The sequence below is a fragment of the Pteropus medius genome, unplaced genomic scaffold (assembly GCF_902729225.1).
Source record: "Pteropus medius unplaced genomic scaffold, Ma_sr-lr_union100, whole genome shotgun sequence".
Taxonomy (NCBI): domain Eukaryota; kingdom Metazoa; phylum Chordata; class Mammalia; order Chiroptera; family Pteropodidae; genus Pteropus; species Pteropus medius.
In genome coordinates, this window is record NW_024349798.1 from 6,671,389 (window position 1) to 6,692,019 (window position 20,631).

At 43.5% G+C, this 20,631-nt stretch overlaps 1 long non-coding RNA gene across 1 annotated transcript in view; it reads left to right on the forward strand.

Annotated features, from left to right (window-relative positions):
* LOC120620549 (uncharacterized) overlaps positions 1–20,309 on the forward strand; it is a 41,098-nt gene extending 20,789 nt beyond the window's left edge. The window contains exon 3 of the long non-coding RNA XR_005657933.1: positions 18,553–20,309. This is a non-coding gene — a long non-coding RNA (uncharacterized LOC120620549). The remainder of the gene's footprint in view (positions 1–18,552) is intronic.
* The last annotated feature ends 322 nt before the right edge of the window (positions 20,310–20,631 follow it).

Here is a 20,631-nt window from a genome sequence, read left to right on the forward strand (position 1 = left end):
AATGAGAACAGGTGGCCCAGTATACCATCTGAGATTTAATACCTTTTCAACTCCTGCTATAGAAATGAGTCTTGCCCCCAACAGTAGCATCATCAGGTGGCAGCCCTTTTCTGGTTGGAGAAAATAAAGCCCTAGCCTGCCCATTTTACCAAGCTGCTCTTGCTCATGTGTAAATGCAAATGAGAAATACTGACACTACTTCTTTTTGACATTGCTTTTTAATTATTGCCATCAATAAATCATTTTATCCTTGAGCAGACTTGAGAATGGCCCAAAGGCAGAGGCCCAATTCTTTAGGAACTAAGCCAACAAAGAATGCGCTTTCTCATCCCCTTTAATCTTCCTTTAATCTGCTGTCAGAAATGGGAGTGCTCTTTCTTCAAGGAGCTGGAAGCAAAAGGCTGCCCTTGAGTTCCAGTTGGGAACTCAACTCAGTATTGACACACAGTTCTCCCCTTGGCCTGACTTACTGGCCACTGTCACGGAAACAGGATCTGTCCTCTCTTCTGGATTTTTTTCTTGCTTCATTTTTTCTCTTTTCATTGTAGTGGGCTGAGTGGTGCCCCCTTCTCCCCAAAGATATGTCCATATTCTGTGAATGCTGCCTTATTTGGAAACAGGGTCTTTGCATAAGTAATTAAGTTAAGGATCTTGAGATGAGGAGATCATCCTGGATTATCTGTGTGGGCTTTAAATCCAAAGGCCAGTGTCCTTATAAGAGGCAGAAGAGGAGAGAACAGGAGGAGGCAGTGGGACCAGGAAGGCGGAAACGAGTGATACTGCCACAATCCAAGGAATGCTGGCAACCACCAGAAGAGGCAAGGGAGGATTCTCTCCTAGAACCTTTAGAGGGAGCACGGCCCTGTTGGTGCTTGATTTTGGACTTCTGGCCTGTAGACATTTTGTTGCTTTAAGCCACCAGTCTATGGTACTTTGTCATAGCAGCCACAGGAAACTAATATGTGGTTCCAGCCTCTCCTTTCACTCAAGGCCTTGGAATCCATGGAAGACATGATTTTTTGCTTGGTTGCTGTGGTGTTTTGGGCTGACCCTTCCTCTTATGTGATCTGTGGACTCTTAGCAACAGCAACATCTGGGAGCTTGGTAGAACTGTAGACTCTCAGGCCCCAGCCTGGACCAGCTGAACCAGAATTTGCGTTTTAATTGGATTCCCAGGTGGTTCACATACACATTCAAGTTTGAGTAGCACTAGTTGGAGAAACTCTGAGGTGGCAGTTAGATCTTTTCTCCACCTGCAAGAATTCTACTTTCTTCATGTTAAATCTGTTAAAAATGGCAGAGAGGTTATGTAAAGACCAAACCAAACCAAACCCTAGGTTAAAAATGCATACTGATGTGTTATGGATCCAATGACATGATATCTGGAGTTTGTTTTAAAAGATTTCGGAAAGCAAGAAAGGAAAGGAAAGCAAGAAAGGAAAGAAGAGGTATTGTGTGGGGAGAGTGGAGCAAGACTGGCAAAATGTGGACACATTCTTGCAGCTTGGTGCTGGGTACGTGGCGGTTCGTTGCTCAATGTTCTCTGCTTTTTCTGCAGACATTTGCATAATGAAAAGTTAGGAGATATCTTGTTTCCCAGCCTTCCTTATTTTCAATTTTTTTCATGACTCCATTTTTTTTCTCCCTTTGTGGAAACGACAGGTATTGGAGGGACATCTCTTTTTTCTGTCTCAATCTGTGGTTTTCTTTGCTCTGTTTGCTTGTGTCTGGGGCTTTGTTGACTTCCAGGACTTTTTCAGCAGAGAGCTGTTGCTAGTGGAGCAGGATGGGAGCTGATTAAGGTTTACAGTATCTTATAACTAGGTTTCCAACATCTGCTGGGCTTTATTGTTACTGGCAGCAGCAGGAATTTAATTTCCTTTCTCTTTCCCTAAACCCCTTACTTCTTTCAGGCTTTTCCCCCGACTCGCTAGAGTATCACATATGTGACCTTTGGCTCTCTGATTTACATGTGATTTGCATATTACACATCTAGTCCAGGACTTCTCAACTAGGGGTTGATTTTGCCCCACCCCTAGGAACATTTGGCAATGTCTAGAGCTAATTTTGGTTGTCAGAATTGGGGAAGGGATGCTGCTTGCATCTAGTTAGTAGAGGCGAGGGATGCTGTTAAACACTCTACATGCACAGGACAGGCCCCGCTAAGACAAAGAACAATTTGGCCCCAGGTGACAATAGGACCAATGTTAAAAAACTCTGATTTAGTCCTAAAGATCGTCCAACTACATTTGGCCATATTTCCTCTGCTCATGTCTCATGTCGAAGGAGAGGTGGACTGATGACCTAGTCTATCGATGGGGAATTTTTATCTCCTGTAGGTTGATTTTGGGATAGAATGTAAGCAACTGGTCATTTGTGCAAGTTGTGCTCTGCACACCTCCAGGGGGCACCACCCACATGGTATTCATGAACCCCCATCCCCTAGAATTGTGCCGTACACAATCTACATGGTTACTCTGGTTTTGGGGTTGCCCAGGAAGTGGGGTTCTGAAACTGGGAGAGACTTAATTTCTGGCCAGCAGGGGCCCTGAAGCTAACATTGAGTGTCCTTTCAAAGAAGGAGAAAATGTTGAGCAGATGGGACCTCACTTTTATTATTCTTGACCATCATCTAGTTAGGGAGTGTCTCCTTTTCACCCCAGGGCCATATCCATTTGACTGATCTAAAATTGTCAAATTGTAATATCATGGCTTATGCTTTTGATAGCTTTTGTCCGAAACCTAGCAGTGATAGCTTCTTAATTTCAGTTAGTTCCTTGGGGGAGAAAATATATGCTGCCTCCGTCAGACTTCCTATCTACCCACTATTGGCTTGGTGGGATTTCCTTAGTTTCAGCAGCATAACTTTGCAATAAAAACTGAGATTGCAGAAATGTTCATTGTCATTACCAGTGATGGAGCAGTAAGTACAGGCTTCTGGAGAGAGAGAAAATCAGGTAATTTCAACTAGCAGAATGAGCTGCTAACTCTCGGAGAATAGCTTTTCATTTTGGTAAGATCTGAAGGGAATTGTGACAGATTTCAGGGAGATGGAGGGACAGTGCTGGGAAGTGGCTGTTTTTATGTGTGGTTACCACATCCACTGGGAGTCATGCCCTGTGGGCAGCCCCATGGATGGAGTTGTGCTTTCTTGAGACTGAGTACTAGGTCTCTGGACTGCAACCCCCCATCCTTGCACTGCTGGGTCCAGGCTGGTGTGGTGAGCTTCTGCAGTTTCTGCCAGTCCTTCTTCCATTGTTCCTCCCTCTGATAGCAGTCCCTGATTTTTCTCTGGGGACTCACTAGCCTACCACTCGCAATCCAGGTGGTTTGCCACCCCTACTCTGATCTGGAGGTGGGCATGTGGTCTCAGCTTGGGTGTTCAGCGTCATTCCACCTCCCTGGCCAAAATGATTGGTTATGAGAAGCAAATTGACCCAATGACAGTCAATCTTGAGATTTTTGGTCCCTCTTAGAAAAGAGAAATAAAAAGAGAAGGAGAAGGAGTGGGAAAGAGAGAGAAATCGATCATTCTGATGACATAATTTGAGGACCTGGATGTAGTCATACCCGAAGCTACCAATTAATTATGCATTATAGGGCTGGTATGAGTTGAATTGTGTTCCTTAAAAAAGATATGTTGAAGCCCTAAACCTCAGGACCTCAGAATGTGACCTTATTTAGAAATAGGGTCATTGCAGAAATGAGGTCATACTGGAGTAGGGTTGGCCCCTAATCCAAATGACTAGAGTCCTTATAAGAAGATGGCCATCTGAAGACAGAGACCCAGGGAGAACACCATGGTTTGGATGGAGGATTGGAGTGGGGTACAGAGAAAGGTTTGGGAGGATGTAAGTCAGTAAGATCAACGTTCTCTGTCTGATGCCCTGAGCTGTCAGAGAAGGATGCAAAGAGAAGGAAGGATCCCAGGAAAGTAGCTCTTTTTCCTTCTCCCTGGTGGAACTACAGAGAAACTAGAAGCAACCTCCACCTAAAGGTCTGTGGGATTTAGGAGCAGAGGGGACATGAGCCTATGTTGTAGGACAAACTCTGGAAAGATGGCAAGACCCTGGAGACATATGTATATAGTTGCCACCATCCCTACTGCCTGGCCCCATGGAGATGCTCAAACAATAATCATCTAATGAAAGAATATATACAGCCAAAACCCACTAAAAAATCTCCAAGAAGAGTTTCCCAGTAGCAGGGAAAGCTGATGAGAATCATGTGATCCTGGCTTGGATGAGGGCTGCGATATCCACACACCTGACAGCTCTCAAGCATGGTGAGGTCCTGCTGCCCGGATGTGGACTATACCCCGGGTGGCTCAGGGTTCTGACTCGGGCAGCCAAGTCAGCTGTGTTTTAGCGGGGGTCACTCATGGGCCCTGTGCGTGCTGCGTGGCCTCTCTGGCTGTGCTCTCTGCCTGGGACCACCTAACCCTAGTTCCTTGGAATCTGTCTAGGATGCTCGGAGGGGTGGCCATGTGGCTTCTTCCACCTGAGCCCTTGTCAGAGCTGTGCCATCCTAATTCGCAGCTGAGATGTAAAGCAGTACTGCGGGGCTCCCTGTCATCACTTCTCTCCCGTGTTAAATTGCCCAGAGGTGTTCGTAAGAACACCAGTTAATTAGTCGTTGGGCCAAGAGAGGCCTTTTTATCATAGTTTGTGTCAGGCCTACCCCCTGGAATCTGATGAGGTCTTTGGGCGCTGGCAGCACCAATTTTTATCCATTATTTTTTCTATTATGGATAATTCTTTTCCACAGTGGAGTCAGACAGAGGTCGCCTTGAGCCCAGCTCGCGAAGATGAATATCAGTGGTTTTGCTGGGTCCGGGGTGTCCTCTCTTTCATGAATACAACCTATCCAGGATATATAACTGTTGCCTAGAGGCTCTGAAGATGGGACATTCAACTCCTCTCCTTTGTTCACTGCCAGTGGGGAATGGAAACAGGACTGCTCCAGTGGATCATTAGCATTTGTGTATATATATAAGTTAAGTGACAGAAGTGAGATGCAAAGAATGTGACATGCTGCACACATTCTTTGCATCTCACTTTTGTCACTTGATCCATCTTGGAGATAGCTTCCTGTTGGGCACTAAGAACTTCCTCATTTTTTTCTTTAAAGGTGACAGAGTATGCCATTCTATGGATATGTTTTATTTAGCCATTCCCCTCTGGATGGATAGTTAGGTTGTGTTTGTTTTCTTTTGTGATTACAAACACTAATGCAATGACTAACTGAATATACATCATTTTCCACACACACTTCTATATATATATAGAAGTCCTACAAGTGGAATTACCAAATAAGAAAGTTTATGCATTTGTGATTGCGTTGGAAGTTGCCAAATTACCCTCCACTGGAGCTGTCCTGTTTCTATTCCCCATTGGCAGTGAACAAAGGAGAGGAGTTGGGGTGGTTTTGTAATTTTTAAAATTTGCTCTCACTGTTTACATCTTTTCATTAAAACCCTCCTGGGAATAAATAAAAGGTGGGCAAGCCTTATAATATTTTGTGCGTTTGTATTCTCAGTGTCCAGGGACCCAGCATCTACCCACGGGAGATCTTTTAAGTGTTAGAAAGTTAAAGCTGCAGGGAAGTGGCATTTGCTTTCTCCAGAAAAGGGCTATTTAGTTCCTGCTTCCCGGAGCTAATAGTTCCCAAATGACTTGCCTCTCAAAGAGTTTACATGTAGGAAAATCTCTCTCAGCAAATCTCCCTCCGAGTCACTGTTCAGCTTTATTTTTTAAGTTTCTGATTCAAGGGCCACTTTGAGAGTCTAATAGAAGCAATAAAACCCTCTCCCCTCAAAAGGCACCAGTAGTTGGCATGTCATTGGACCTCAGGGAGTGGCCCTCAGGACAGGGGTGAGGCTCATACTGCCAGGCATCCCTTTCTGCCCTGAGACAGGGGTCTGTGAATTCTGGTTCAGAACTGGGCAGAACTGGTTCCTGGTTCCAGGTCTGACTTTCCCCTTTCCTACTTCCTGGCCACGTGACTGGCCAGTTACTCAGCCTTTCTGAGCTTTAGTTTTCTCATCTGTGGAGTGGGGACAACACCGCTTTGCAGTATCATATTAGAGATGATGAAAACATAGCACCTCCTACAGTGCCCATGTTAGAGAAACAGGCTATTATTATTCTCATTATAGTAGAGTCCTTTGCAACTGGGATGCTGGAATAACCATATTCCTTCTTGTCACTGAGGCCTCACACATGCTGTTCCCCCTACCTAAAAGACTTTTCCTTCCTCTTGTCGTTAGAAGTCTCTTTCACTTGCAGCTCAACTGCTCCATCTCAGAGACCCCTTTCTCACCTCTCCAATTTCAAATCAGCTCATTCTGCCCATCTTCTCCTGGAGCAACGCTCCTCTTCCTTCTTGGTGCCTCTCGAAATTGTAGTGAGGTCTGTTAGCGTGTTTGCTTATCTCATGTCTGTCTGAGTTGGTGGAACTCATGCTCCAGGTAAGCAGGGGGAACCAACATGGACAAGGGCCCTGAGGCAGGCGGGGCTGAGTGGAGGCACAGGCAGGAGGCCTTTGTGATCTGGAGGGAAGCACTTGAGGAGAAGAGAGATGAAAGAGGCCAGGAGACAGAAGGTCAGGAACCAGGCCATGGGGACCTTCTGGGCCACAGAAAGACAAAATTTGCATTCTCTTCAAAGAGCGTTGGTGTCCCTCCAACTCTCCAGTATTAAGCAGGAGAGTTACCTGACCTAACTGAATTATTTAAACTTTACAGGTTTACTATTTTTATAAAATTCTTTTAATGATTTACTTTTTAAAAAAGATCACCAGCCACTGTGTGAAAGACAGAGTGGAGGGAAGGGTAGGCCTGGGGAGCAGGTAGATCCCTTAGGAGTCTGCAGTTCTGAGCTTGATTCTGACTGCAGGCCAGGGCTTTGTAGCCTATGAGGTTTTAGAATTAACCCTGAAATCCCAGTGTGTTCTAAGTTAGTGCTTCTTTCAGAGGTTGATCCCAAGTTGCATGAGCTGCCTCGGTCTCCCCAGAGCTAACCCGGCGTGAGGTCTGTCTAGGGAATGACAGATGCTGGCGACTTCCATCAGCATTTGCGGTCTGTCTGCAGAGTGGAGTTTACCTGAGATGGTGGTGAAGTGGGATGGGGAGGTCATTGTCACAAAGGGTGGGATGAGGTATTTGGCCTTCACACCCTCCTGGGCCAAGTGATCCATGTTGGGGATGTGCACGTCCTGGTCTTAGTCCCAGTGGAAGCCATCAGATGAGATCAGCAGCAGCTTGTTGAAGTTCTTCTCCGTGTGAATGGGGTGGCCACTGGCCCATCCCAGCAGGACAGGCAGCAGCAGCCCGAGGACCCCGATCCCGTCATGCTGCGAATGCCTCACAGGCACACATCGCAGAGTTCATGGGCCTGCTCCTGTTTTCTCCCTTTTTTATCTGTGGTTGAACAAAGTCCAAATTGATAATTCTCCCCCGGCTCCATTGAGGATCAAAACACCTGGAATGTAACAAGATGGCACATTTTATGTGATGAAGCAGTTCTGGAAATGGATAGTGGTGATGGTTGCACGACATTGTGAATGCACTTAATGCCATGGAATTGTACACTCTAAAATGTAAAAGTGGTAAATTTTATATGTATTTTACCCCAACAAGAAAGGTCAAACCATGTGAAATATTTTGGACTCCTATAACAATTCCACTGTTGTGAAGATTTAGGGAACAAATTAGATTGGTGCTTTCCTTTGCTCAGTAGATCCTGTTTTTATAGGGAGAACAAATGATTGTTCATTATGATTATGAAAACAGCCAGGGTGGATTAACCGTCCAAGAAGGGAGTTAATACATTAACTCCATATATTATCTATCCCATTTAATGTTTTTTAAAAAAATTCTAGGAAGGTTATTTGTTGGAAATTCCACATAAGAATTTTTAAAAATTATTGAGGTCCAGTACACATAAGATAAATTTTACCATTTTGACCACTCGCAAGTGTACGAATTCAGTGATATTTAGTACATTCATGATGCTGTGCAACCATCACCACAATCTAGTCCCAGAGTAGTTTCATCATCCAAAAAGGAAACCCTATACCTGTTAGCAGTCACTCCTTATTCCTCCCTCTCCCAGCCCCCAGCAACCACTGATCTGCTTCCTGTGTTCAGATTTACCTATTTTGGACATTTCATATAAGTGGAATTATACAATATGTGGTCTTTTGTGTCTGGCTTCTTTTACTGAGCATAAAGTTTTCAAGACTCATCCATTTCGTGGCATGAATCAGTACTTTATTCCTTTCTGTGGCTGTATATTCTGTAGTTTAGATAGTCTACATTTGATATATCCATTCACCAGCTGAGGGACATTTGGATTGTTTCTCCCTTTGGCTTTTGTGAATAGTGCTGCTGTGAACATTTGTGTATAAGCTTTGAAGCTTTGATTTAAATAACCTCTTTTTTCTACTTAATTTTTACAACTTATCTGTGAGGCAGTTTTTACTTTGTAGCTGAGTAAACAGCTCATAGAGGCTATGGGACCACTCCAAGGTCACACAACACAAGTGAGATCAAGACTATAGTTTTAATACTTGGCTACGTGTTTGCTGGGGACAAGGGGGTTAGATTTCCCAAGGGAACAAATTGCTTTGAACACGCTTAACCATCTTTCCATCCACTCCACACTTACTGAACATATTATGTTTGCTAGGTGCAGGAGACACAGAAGTATAGATGCAGAGGTTGCCTGTATGTGGCTCAGAGTCTAAGCAACGAGGGAAGGGTTACATGCAGTGGAAGGACCTTGCCAGAGGTACACGTAGGAAGCAATGCAGGAGCACAGGGAACTGGTCCTAACCCTGAGAAGATGGGCCGGGGAGGGCTTCCTGGAAGAGGTAGTGCTAGACTTGAGTTTTGCAGGGGCTGGGAGGAGTTAGCCTCTTGGAAGCACCTTCCCTCAGTTGCTAACTCAGATGTGACGGCAGTCTCCTAACAGATACCCCCGCCTCTGGCCTCTTCCTGTGGGTGCTTGGATGATAGTTACCTTTGCACTTTTAGAAAATTCTATGAATTGTATAAAGATGTCACCAGTGGGTTTTCTGGTGACAGTCTACCCAGGTTTTCAGGTGAAGTTTTTGGAAGGTTTCTGTCCTGATGTGTTGGGCTGAAGGTTGGATATCAGACTCAGATGAGATGACCCATTTCCCTCTTGCTAAAATTGCCTGAGAAATCTGTTCCAGGCATTTGCTCAGGTTGAGTCTTTGCGGGGTGAGGAGGTGGTATGTCAGGGGAAGCTCCATTTTGTATTTGCATAACTTGGCTTGTTAGCACAGTGTTTTGCTATAATTAATTAGCACTGTTTTGCTATATGAGGGATTTTCATAGAATTTTGTGATGAGTATGCAGCATTGTGTCTGAGAGTGTTTTAAAGCTTGCCAGGCCTGTGTTCACATCTTGGCTCTGCCACTTACTATCTATAACATCTTGGGGCATGTCCTATAACCTCTCTATGCCTCTGTTTCCTTCTCTGTAAGAAGGAATGACAGTATATTTCCTGTGGTTATGAGGCTCCAATGAGATAATGTACATCAGTAGGAATGCTTACTGCTCATGGGATATCTATGTGCTTCCCCCCATTTCCTAGCTCCTTTGTAATTTGTGGCCAATGTGTTGTGAGTAGGAGCCACATGCATTGCTTCCAGCCCAAAGCTTTCAAGGGGTGGTACATAATCATCCTATTCTCTCATCCTCTCTGCAGTAACTATGGAAGCCTTGTGTTAAGATGGAAAATTTCTATCATTCTAGGTCTCTGAGTGACCCATATAGAGCATACTCCCCAGCCAACCATGGTGGATAAAGAGTTTGAGAAGTCAACCTCTGTTGCCAGCCACTGAGATTTGGGGGTTAATTTGTTACTGTGGCATAACCTGGCTAATTCACAATGTTAAGCACTTACATTGTTCGCTAGTAATGGTAAGTGCCCAACAGATGTTAGTTACTTTTAGTACAATGATAAGTTGCCACTGATAGTTTTCGTTATCTGATCTGCTGAGGCCAGTGATGCTATTTTGTGCTTGGACTAATTGGACTTGGTACTCCATCCAGTACGTGGGAGGGACAGATGATTGAGGGCCAATAATAAGCGTCATTATCTTTAGTTTAAACCCCTGGATACCCTTGGTGGCAACGAACAACATTTGCTACTCTGAGACAGCCAGGCCCAGGGGATAGTTGCTGTTGATACCAGGATTGAGATTCTCCAAGGCCAAGCATTCTTTGGTCTGGAGAGAACCTGGAGTATGGTAGATTCTCCTAGGGAATATGAATACTTGTACTAAGTGGTTTGGCTCTTTGGGAATTATATACCTAGCAATTAGGCCTTTTTAGGGCAATCTACACACATCTCTGTATTCTGGAAACACAGAAAAAATAGCCAGCAGTCATGCAGTAATCTGCCAAGTCCATTGAAAGTTCCCCAAAGTGCAACATTGGGTGTAATCAACAGAGCTTAGTGGAGGTGGCTGGCTAGAGAGAATTCTCATTATAGTCACTGTGATACTTATGGCCACAGCACTGTGGTGTGTCTTGGTTTCTCTTTGGTGAGTTCTGGTTTGGAAGGCATAATCCATCACTTGTTTAGCAAATATTTATCAAGCCCTTTGGATGATGTGGAGGATGAAATATGAAGGAGAGTAAATCTCTTCCTGCCACTATGTTTTCAAGCTGTGCTAGTACTCACCTGTGGGACATGCAGGCTTGAGGGGCCCACAGTTCCAAAAGCATCTCCCATTAGTACCATCCTGAATTAGACCCTTCCTTGCAAGACCAGTGGCGCCATCTCTGACTCTTACCTTCTTGTGTGTGGCTGATAATATCAGTCATGGGGAACTGTTATGGAAATGCAGTGAATTTGTGAAATTTAAGATGGGTCAAAGAATACCATTAAACTCTGTTAAGAAATATACATATTTATGACATAGTCACTGGAGTGGAGGTGAGGAAATTCCACAAACATTTTAGGAATCGTCTTAGCTGAAGGTGATGGTCAGAACTCTTGGTTGTAGTGACAAAAATCCACATCTTACTAGTGTAGGTAAGAAAAGGGACCATGTTCTAGTCTGGTTTTTCTCTGAAGCAGACCCTGAAACAAGGATTGGAGTACAAGTGGTTTATTTGGAAAACGTTCCCAGGGAGCACTCATAGAAGAATGAAATGACTCAAGAAAGGGAAGGAGGCCAACACAAAGTGCTTCAGTCTTGGGTGCATGCAGCTAGAATGATGAGCACCAGCAGGCTATGGGCAGGGCATCTGAAGTCATTCCACAGAGAGGCAGGGATGCAGCTGGGCTCCAGGGCCCAGGGATTTACATATCACCAGATCTCTCTCTCTCCATTTCTGTATCTGCCTTTTTCTACCTATCAGCTTAGTTTTCCCTCACTCAGGACTGGTTTTCTACATAAGGTGAGGAATGTGGTCACAAAAGCTCCTGTTTTTCTCACTCCATAGTTCCTGTCATCACAGAAAATGTTCCAGTTAGGACAAACAAATCCAAAGAAAGAGCTCTGATTGGCTTATCTGAGTCAGATGCCCATTTTTAGATTAATCAACTGTGACTGGGAGGGCAGAGTCATGTAGGAACATGGTAGCCTCCACTAGAGACACGTGACTGGAGCAGGAAGAGGTACAAGTCTCAATAGAAGGGAGAAGTGGTTGGCTGAAAAAATAATAGTTGTCTGTGATGAAAGGAAAAGATTAGGAAGTGCATCCTGTTAAAACTGTTAGTTATTGGGGCTTAAAAATTTTTTTGAATATGAAGTTCCATTGTGGTTCTCTTAGCATGATTTAGCAGAAAGGAAAAAACTGCCAATAGCCAAATGTTTCTATGCACAGGCCGTCTCTACGAATTCAAATACTTCTTGATTGAGCCAAAGATCAATTACAATGCTTCACAAGAGATACAAATTCTGGTAATGTTGACTTATGATGAGATTGAAGTTAAGCAAGAAAAGAACCGGCATATAGGATACTAATTTCTCTCTTCTATCAGGTACTGTTGAGCTTAGGTTCTGGCTGACAGTCTATGCACCTTGAGGAAGGGTTGTATATACAGATGTGTGTGTGTATGTGTGTGTGTGTTTTAGGTAGTTTCCAAGATGAGTGACACATCCCTTTGCAATGTGATTATGAATCCTTCCATTAAGAGGTGGATTTTATTTCCCTCCCCTCAAATCTGGCCTACGACTTGGTTTGACCAGTGAATGCAGCCAAAGTGAACGTGTCCAACTTTTGGTCCTAGGCCTTGCGAGCCCTTGGAGCTTCCCTTATTTTTGCTCTCTTGCAAGCCAGCACCAAGTAAGTCCTGGCTCTCCTGCCCAAGGGGCCATGTAGACAGAGGGGCTCTGGAGGACGAGAGGCCATGTGGAGGAAAACCAGTTTCCCCGGCTGACAGCCAGCACCAACTGCCAGGCATGTGCATGAAGCATCATTGACCTTCCAGCTCAGCTGTGCCCCCAGCTCTGTGTAGCCACACAAGTGTGCCCAGATGAGACCAACAGAGGGAACGCCCAGCCAGCTCACAGAATCATTAGAAATAATGAATTGTTGTGGTTTAAAGCTACTAAGTTTTGGGTGCAATAAAATTCAAAAAGCCCATGAGGATGTGAGCATGTGGGGTGCATGTATCCCATCTGCTGAAGATCCATGAGTTCCTGCAATTCAACCTAGAGTTGACTTAGATCTTCAAAGTCCTTCTTGTTTGAAACATCTATGAAAGAAATGTTTAAAGACTTAATTTTTTAAGAGCAATTTTGGGTCCACAGCAAAATCAAGAGGAAGATACAGAGACTTCTTACATATTTCCAGCCCTGCAACGTGCACAGCCTCCCTCATCATCAGCATCCCTCACTAGAGTGGTACATTAGTTACAACAGATGAACCTACACTGACACATCACAGTCACCCAAAGTCCATAGTTTGTATTGCAGTTCACTCTTGGTGTTGTGCCAAAAATTTGGATGATGTGTATGAAATTTTCGCAGATTTGGACCATCTCAGGGAAATCCCAAAGCTCAGAAATATTCTACATGTGGTCGAGCCTTAGGAACTTCTCAGAAGGATCTGAAATGAAAGAAAAGTTTAAGGAATGTATTCCTATGGCTTCACTTCAGCAAGGTTCATGTTGAGTGTTGGACTAAGTAATAGTGTTAAGCCAGATCATGTTTTCAAAGACTCATACAGCCTCAGGGTTGGCAGGTGGAGAGTGGCCTCCCAGTGTCTGTGACATATCCAAAAGAGTTGGTTCAACTGGAAGGGACGAAGGTCTCTTTGGGCTAATATGATATTTCAGTAAGACAAACATCACCACATCACAACTCCTCCTATAAATCTCTGCAAAGACAACCCCAGAAGCATTGACAAAATATTCAGTAAAATAACTTTACTGAAGATTTCAGGAGAATGTAGAAAAAGAGATTATGTCACACACCACATGACAAAACCTCCATCTTTTGTAAGTTCAATTTATTCTTCCTCGTTTGCTATTTTGGGCCACATTGAACAAGTTGAATCCCTTTTTCTTACAATAGATGTTTGCATATAGCCATATTTCCCTCTCTTCTCCTCTCTCTCTCTCTCTCTCTCTCCTTCCCTTCCTTTTCTAGAGCTGGGTTGGCAACCTTTTTCTATAATGAACCGGATAGTACATATTTTAGTTCTTGCAGGCCGTATGGTTTCTGTCACAACTACTCAACTCTGCCATTGTTGCATGAAAAGCAGCCACACACAATAGGTGAATAAATGAATGTCACTGATTTACAATAAAACCTTATTTACAAAAACTTGAGGCAGATTGGATTTGGCCTATGGGCCATGGTTTCCTGACCCCTGCTGCTCTAGAAAATTCTTTCAGCTTGAACATCTCTAACTCTTTTGACCATTGTGCATTCAATGTGGCTTTGATTTTCTTCCCTGTGGTGGTAACCATTTTCTGAATGCCTATTAATTTGTCCATCTCTTAAAATGTGGCCCTTAGAACAAGATGCATCACTCTGCAGATGTAATGACATGATACTCTCTCATGCCACATTTTGAGCAGGACAAAGAGAGGAGGAGTGACCATCACCCTTGGAAACTCCAACCTCATGAAAATTTGGTGAGACTTCTCGGTGAAGGTTGTAAACCTGTTAATCCATAGGCTGGAAGGACAAAAAATGGAAGTACGATCTGTCAGGCTTGAGTTTAATAGCCGATGCACAGAGCTCTCTGACTTGTCTGATAGAGATTAGAAGGGGAGACTTGTCCACAGAAAACTTCTATCCCCAGGTTGGATAGATAACCCTGTGAGCAAAACTTCCTTAGACCTCAGATGAGGGAAAAGGCAGTGTTAGGGGAGTGAAGAGGTCAGTAATTAAGGCTATGACTGTGCTGGTGAGGCGAAAGAAGAAAATTAGACTGCCAGGCATGAATAATGAGAAATCATTGATGGAATTAGCAGGGTAGAACAAATACTAAAGGCTTCTTTATTCCTCTCATAGTCACAAGTTTTTGTTTGGATGGAGGAAGAAAAGGTAAGTATGTTGAGAATCCTATTTCACTAAGTATGGAAGGAAGATTTTGGAAAAGGTCTCAGAAAAAGGAGTGACATGGGGAAGTTTATTGGAAGTCATCAGAAACTGAGCACCCTCTTGGTAAAATCCAGGGACTGGGGAATGGGAGGGATGGCATGCGATCAGGTCTTTGTTTGTCTGACAAAATCACCTTTGAAATGTTGCTTGTTCTCACAGCCTAGTCCTGACACTCTGTTCTCTCTAGATTTGCTCACTAGATGAGCCCATTCATTTCCATAGCTTTATCTGCCATTCTGTGGCCGTTGACTCTTGAATGTCCATTTCCAGCTTAGACTTTTCCTTTGAATGCCACTTACACGTCCAACATTTTTCTTTTTCTTTTTTTTCCCATGTGTCAACAATGTTGATATCTCACTCTTAACATGTCCAAAGCCACTAAAGCCAAACTCTTGCTTTTCGTCCTCCTTCCTCCCTCTGCCCCATCTGTGTCTCTTCCAGTCCTTAAGTGGAACCACTGTCTACTCATCTGTTCAGGGCAGTAAGCCAGGCAATGCCTTCTTTTTCTCTTTTCCCCCATCAGCAAGTCCTGTGATTCTCAATTTTATCTCAAGTTGTCTATTCTCCTCACCTTTACTGTCACTATCTTAGCCCAGGATGCCTCCATAATTCAGCTGGGTATGGTAGCCGCCTCCTGACTGGTCCTCTGCTCTTGCTCTTGACCCTTAGCAGTCCATTTCCTACCTGGCAGCTAAAGTGATCTTATGGTCCCTGCTTTGGCTTCCCATTGCACGGAAAGTAAAATTGAGACTGTGGCTCTCCTGCCAGGTCCTCCCCATCTTTCCATCTCCTTCAGTCACACTGACCTCCTTTTGGTTCTTTGAACTCAAAAGGCCTTTTTCCATCTTGGGACCTGTCCTTCCCTGGCTTTTCCAAAAAATAGCCTCTTATCACCTTTTCAGTCTTAGCTTAAATGTTGTCTCCACAGAGAAGTCTTTCCTGACCCCCTTTATAAAGTGGACTCCCTTTTATTCTCCATCTCAGCCTCTTGCTACTCCTTTCATAGAATTTCTTTTTTTAATTCTATATTTTTTTATCATTTTAAAAATTTCTTCCCCAATAACCCATAAGTTCTTTGTGGGCTGGGCCATGCCTACCTTGTTCATCCTTATATCACCAGCACCCAGCACAGTGCCTGACATAATAGTTGCTTAATAAATAAATCCAGACTAAAGGGATAAGTAAATGGAGAGTTACTTCTCTGAACTACAGACAATGAGCTTAAACATTTTATGTTTTTCTTAGTCAGACATTATGTGCAATTAGACATACAGTAAATGATGATAACGACAGCATCTGTGTCTTGCCTGATGTTCATCACCAATCACTAAATTAGTCAGTTGTGCTTGTTTTGACAGTTCCGTTTTCAACATAATGATTTGTTTCTTTTAACTTATGGCTGTTGGCTTTGTTTGAGTTTGTTAGCCTGACACAGTAGCAGATTACATTGGTATTTGCTCTGTATTTATGTCATTAACTTTTAAAATGCCTTTGCTTTTGGCAAGAAACCCTAGTTAAGGCAATATGTTTGTCAGGATGTTTTGAGTTATGCTGTTGTGACAACAATCCCCAAATCTCAGTGGCTCAACTCAGCCAAGTTTATTCTTGGTCACATTACACGTCCAATGTATGTCTGGGCATTGTGGGGATGGTCTGTCTGTTCCAGACACTCAGAGATCCAGGCTGTTGAAAGCTCCAGTTGTGTATATCTCCTTGATCAACATTGCAGGGGGAAGGGGATGTGGTGAATCACAGTCTTTAAACTCTTCCACTCGGAAATGACACAAGTTACTTCTACTCATGTTTTATTGGATAAAATGGATCATATGATCATGCCCAACTTCCAAAAAAATTGGCAGGTGAACCAAAAAATATTTGCGGACAGCCTCATTGACTACTCCCACCAGTTACACAGAAGACCTCACTTAATGTAGTTATTTATTTGTGATTTCCCTGAAGTGAACCGTGATCCATGAATAGGCAGAAGATATATGGATTTCCAAGCTATTATTGGGCACCCTTTTGTTTCAGAATGTCAGGCTTAAGACTTTTATTAGAGGACAGTATAGTGTGATGGTTAAAAGCAGGGCTCTAGTGTTTTGCTCGAGATCAAGTCCTGTTTCTGCTGCTTTAATTATGTGATATTTGGCAAGTTTCTTTACTTTCTCATGCTTCAGTTTCCTCATTAATAATGATAATAATAATACTATTATATACAACATATGATCATACATAATATATATGACCGTTAATATATATGATTATATTTATTATTATTATTTATCACAATGGAGATAGCCTGGTGCTTAAAACATATGGGTTCAAAGTGGGTAAAGGAGATCAAATATATGGTAGCTGAAGGAAACTGGACTTTAGGTGGTAATCACATAATAGAATATACAGATGTCAAATTAAAACGTACACCTGAAAATTATATAATTGTATTAACCAATGTTACCCGAATAAACTTAATAAAAAAGAAAAAAACAAAAAAATACTACTTATTATTAATTTTAGTAGGTACTTACTAAATTTTGTCAAAATTAGTAGTTCAATAACTTTTTAAAAATATTTATTTTATTAGTGTCAAGTGTACAGTACATAGTATAGTAGTTCAATAACTTTTAACAGTTGATTGGGAGCTATCATTGAAGAAACAGTTTTCTGAAGAGCAAGGCTCAGGAAGAGGGCCAAATTTTAGTGGATGTTTTAAAGATTGTTTACTTTAGTCGTATGGACTTGGGGCTAAGTTCTAGCCTGAGCACCAGATAGCCAGGCAGCCTTTGATAAATTCCACAACTTCCCTGGGCCTCAGCCTCATCTGTAACTAATGGAGTTAATAGCATCCATTTTTTTCAGGGCTAAAGTAAAGATGATTAAGAGGGAATAGCAATAACTTCGATTGATGGTCAGAAGTGTTAGTTTACTTCTATATTAATTGTCTGTTGCTGTGTAACAAATTACCACACACTTAGTAGCTTAAAACATCTACCCATTTATTATCTCATAGTTTTCATGGGTCAAGAATCTGGGCAGGGCTTAACTGGGTCTCCGAAGGCTGAAATCAAGGTGTTGGCTGTGGAGGTCTTATCTGAGGCTCAGGGTCCTTATCCAAGCTTCTTTAGTTCGTTGGTTGAATTCAGTTTCTTGTGGTTGTTGGGCTGAGGCCCTCAGCAACTAGAGGCTGCCCTTCTCCACAGGCAGCTCACAGTATGGTGGTCTGCTTCTCCTTGGAGGCCAAAGGGTGAATCTCTCTGAAACTTTTACCTTCTTTCAAGGGCTCGCCTGATTAGGTTAGGCCCACCTAGGGTGATCTCCCTTTTGATGATCTCCAAGTCAACTGATTAGAGACCTTAATCACAGCTGAAAATTCCTTCCCCTTTGCCATGTAACCCAATCACAAATTCTTCCCACACTCAAGGAGAGGGGATTATACAGCCATAGATACCAGGGAGTAGGGATCTTGGAGGCCATCTTAGAATTCTAAGACAATTTTTTTTCCTCCAAGAAGAGTTAGTGGGGAGCAGGTATCACAGATGAGTGGCAGTCTAGAGGTTGAGAGAGCCCGATGTTGGGCTAGGCTGAGAGGTAAGTGTAAAAAAACCTTGTTCATTTTGTGCTTTGTTGGGGCTATACCTTCCCAACCAGCCAAGATCAAGGTAAGACCAGGTCATTTAGATTCTTTTGCTCTTTCTCTTGAGGCAGTGCCTGCAGTCCCCCAGCCCTTCCCTTCCCATTCTAAGATCCACCAGGTGTGAGCTAGAATCACCAGGTGCTATGATCAGAGATGCAAGTGTGTAATAGGTGGGATCACAGGAACAGAGAAATATTCAGACAGTTCTTTCCAATAGCTTCAAAACCGCAGGCACAGGAAAACAAACCTTAAATGAAATGAAACCCAGGGAGAAGACGAATTTTAAGTGGTGATTTTTTTTTTTTGGAATCTGCCAGATGTCAGAGGCGCTTTGAAGCAAAATGAATGCTGTCTCAGTTCTGCAGAAGGAGGTCCCAAGAAGCTGGTGTGATGTGCCGAGAACCAAATTACCAACCACTTGTGCAGGAAAACAGTCTCTTCTTACTCACAGGGCCGTGGGGTACACTTGATAACAAGCAAGATAGAAGTCAAGGTCGGCTAGAAACAAAGAGCACTAACCCTGAGGACTCTAGGTTTCCCTCAGCAAAGCCCTGTGCATAACAAGATCATTCCCAGGGAGCGAGCTGAGAGGGTCATTCTGAGACCCCTTTCAGAGGGCCTTTGACAGATGCCCGCAGTTCCCTTAATGGGACTGCAGTGGAAGAAATACTGAGGGAAGTCTCGAGCCAGCCCGAGAGCCTGGCTCCCTCCCTCTGCAGATACAGCTCCATTCTGCACTTTGAAGTTGCACTGAGTACTCTCAACATCTGCCCTACAGAACGGACGGAAATCGCTTGTACATCACTGCCAGACAGGCTGAAGAAGGACCCTCCTCTGTCAATAGAAAAGGTGGCATGATAGAGTAACATGGAGTGTCAGCTTGGGTTATGGAGGATTCTTAGAATCAACATAATTCCATAAAGGGCGGGAGAGCCCCAGCCAGCCTGGGTTTGGGATGACCTTGATAAAGCCGGTATTGCTCAATGGGATACAGATTAAAAGCAGCCTCTGTCCTTACTCAATGCTAAATGGGCTGCCTGTGAGATGAACTAAAATTCAGAGTCAGTAAACAATTGCAAAAGACCACATATCATCGAGTGTTGTTGATAAATGTTAATGAGACAGGAGCCAGCACTGAGATTGGGCAGTATTGATTAAGAGAGAAAATAAAATGCGCTGACCAGTTCTTGACAATCTAAAGATGTCTAAGGCATTTTGTTTAAAATATCTCTTGCCACAGCATATATCCTTGTAAATCTGGGGTGTGATATATGCTGTTATTTCTTCCGCTTCTTCTCTACTTGCCCTCTTCCATTCATTCTATTGCTCATTTGTTTATTCATTCATTTAACAAGTATTTGAGTGCTTACTGCATATCCACACAGTACAGGTGCTAGTGTTAAAATGGTAGACAAATGGACACAGTTGTTTTCCTCTTGGAGTTTACATACAGTGATAGGAGAGATAATTTAAAGGGCAATTTCAAGGTATAGTATATAACTTGGGAAGAGACAAGGGCCGGCCTTTTAGTGGGGGACTAGGCCTGGGGGCGGGGAAGGCTTCCCAGGGCCTGGAGTGAGACTGAAGGTTGTGTAGGAAGGAGATGGGGTCCAGGAGGAAGAATGCTAAAAGGCATCCCTATGAAAGCGTCTGGGGCCGGAGTGGAGCTTCCGAGTGTGAGTAGCTGGGAAGAGCAGGGGCAAGGGTAGGTAATGAGGCTGGAGGTAAGCATAGTTGTGTAATGGGTTACATTGTGTCCCCTCAAAGATATATGTTTAAGTCCTAATACCCCTGGTTCCTGTGAATATGACCTTATTTGGAAATGGAGTCTTTGCAGATGCAATCAAGCTAAGATGAGGTCATAATGGACTGAGAGTGGGGAGGGCTAATCCAATGACTGGTGTCTTCATAAAACAAAGAAGAGGAAGATTTAAATACAGAGACGCTGAGAAGACACAGCAAGCAGGATAGAGGCAGAGATTGGAGTGATGCAGCTACAAGCCAGGAAACGCCAAGCATTACCTGGAGCCACCAGAAGATGGAAGAGGAGAGGGAGGACCCTCCCCTAGAGTCTTCAGAGGGAGCCCAGGCCTGCTGACACCTTGATTTTGTACGTTTGCCTCCAGACCTGTGAGAGAATAAATTTCTGTTGTCTTAAGCCAACTGGCTGTGGTCGGTAATTTGTTATAGCAGCCACAGGGCACTAACGCAGAGGGGTGGAATATGTGGGAAAGGTTTTCCAACTTCTGCAGTTAAAGAAAGCTGAGTAAGCGCCAGAAATGTGATACCTGGGTTTGCTAACTCCATTGTCCACAAGGGCTGGATGGGGATGGGGGTAAACAGGGGCCCCATCTAGAGGGACAGCCACCCCTCAGCTTCAGCTGCTATGCTCTGTG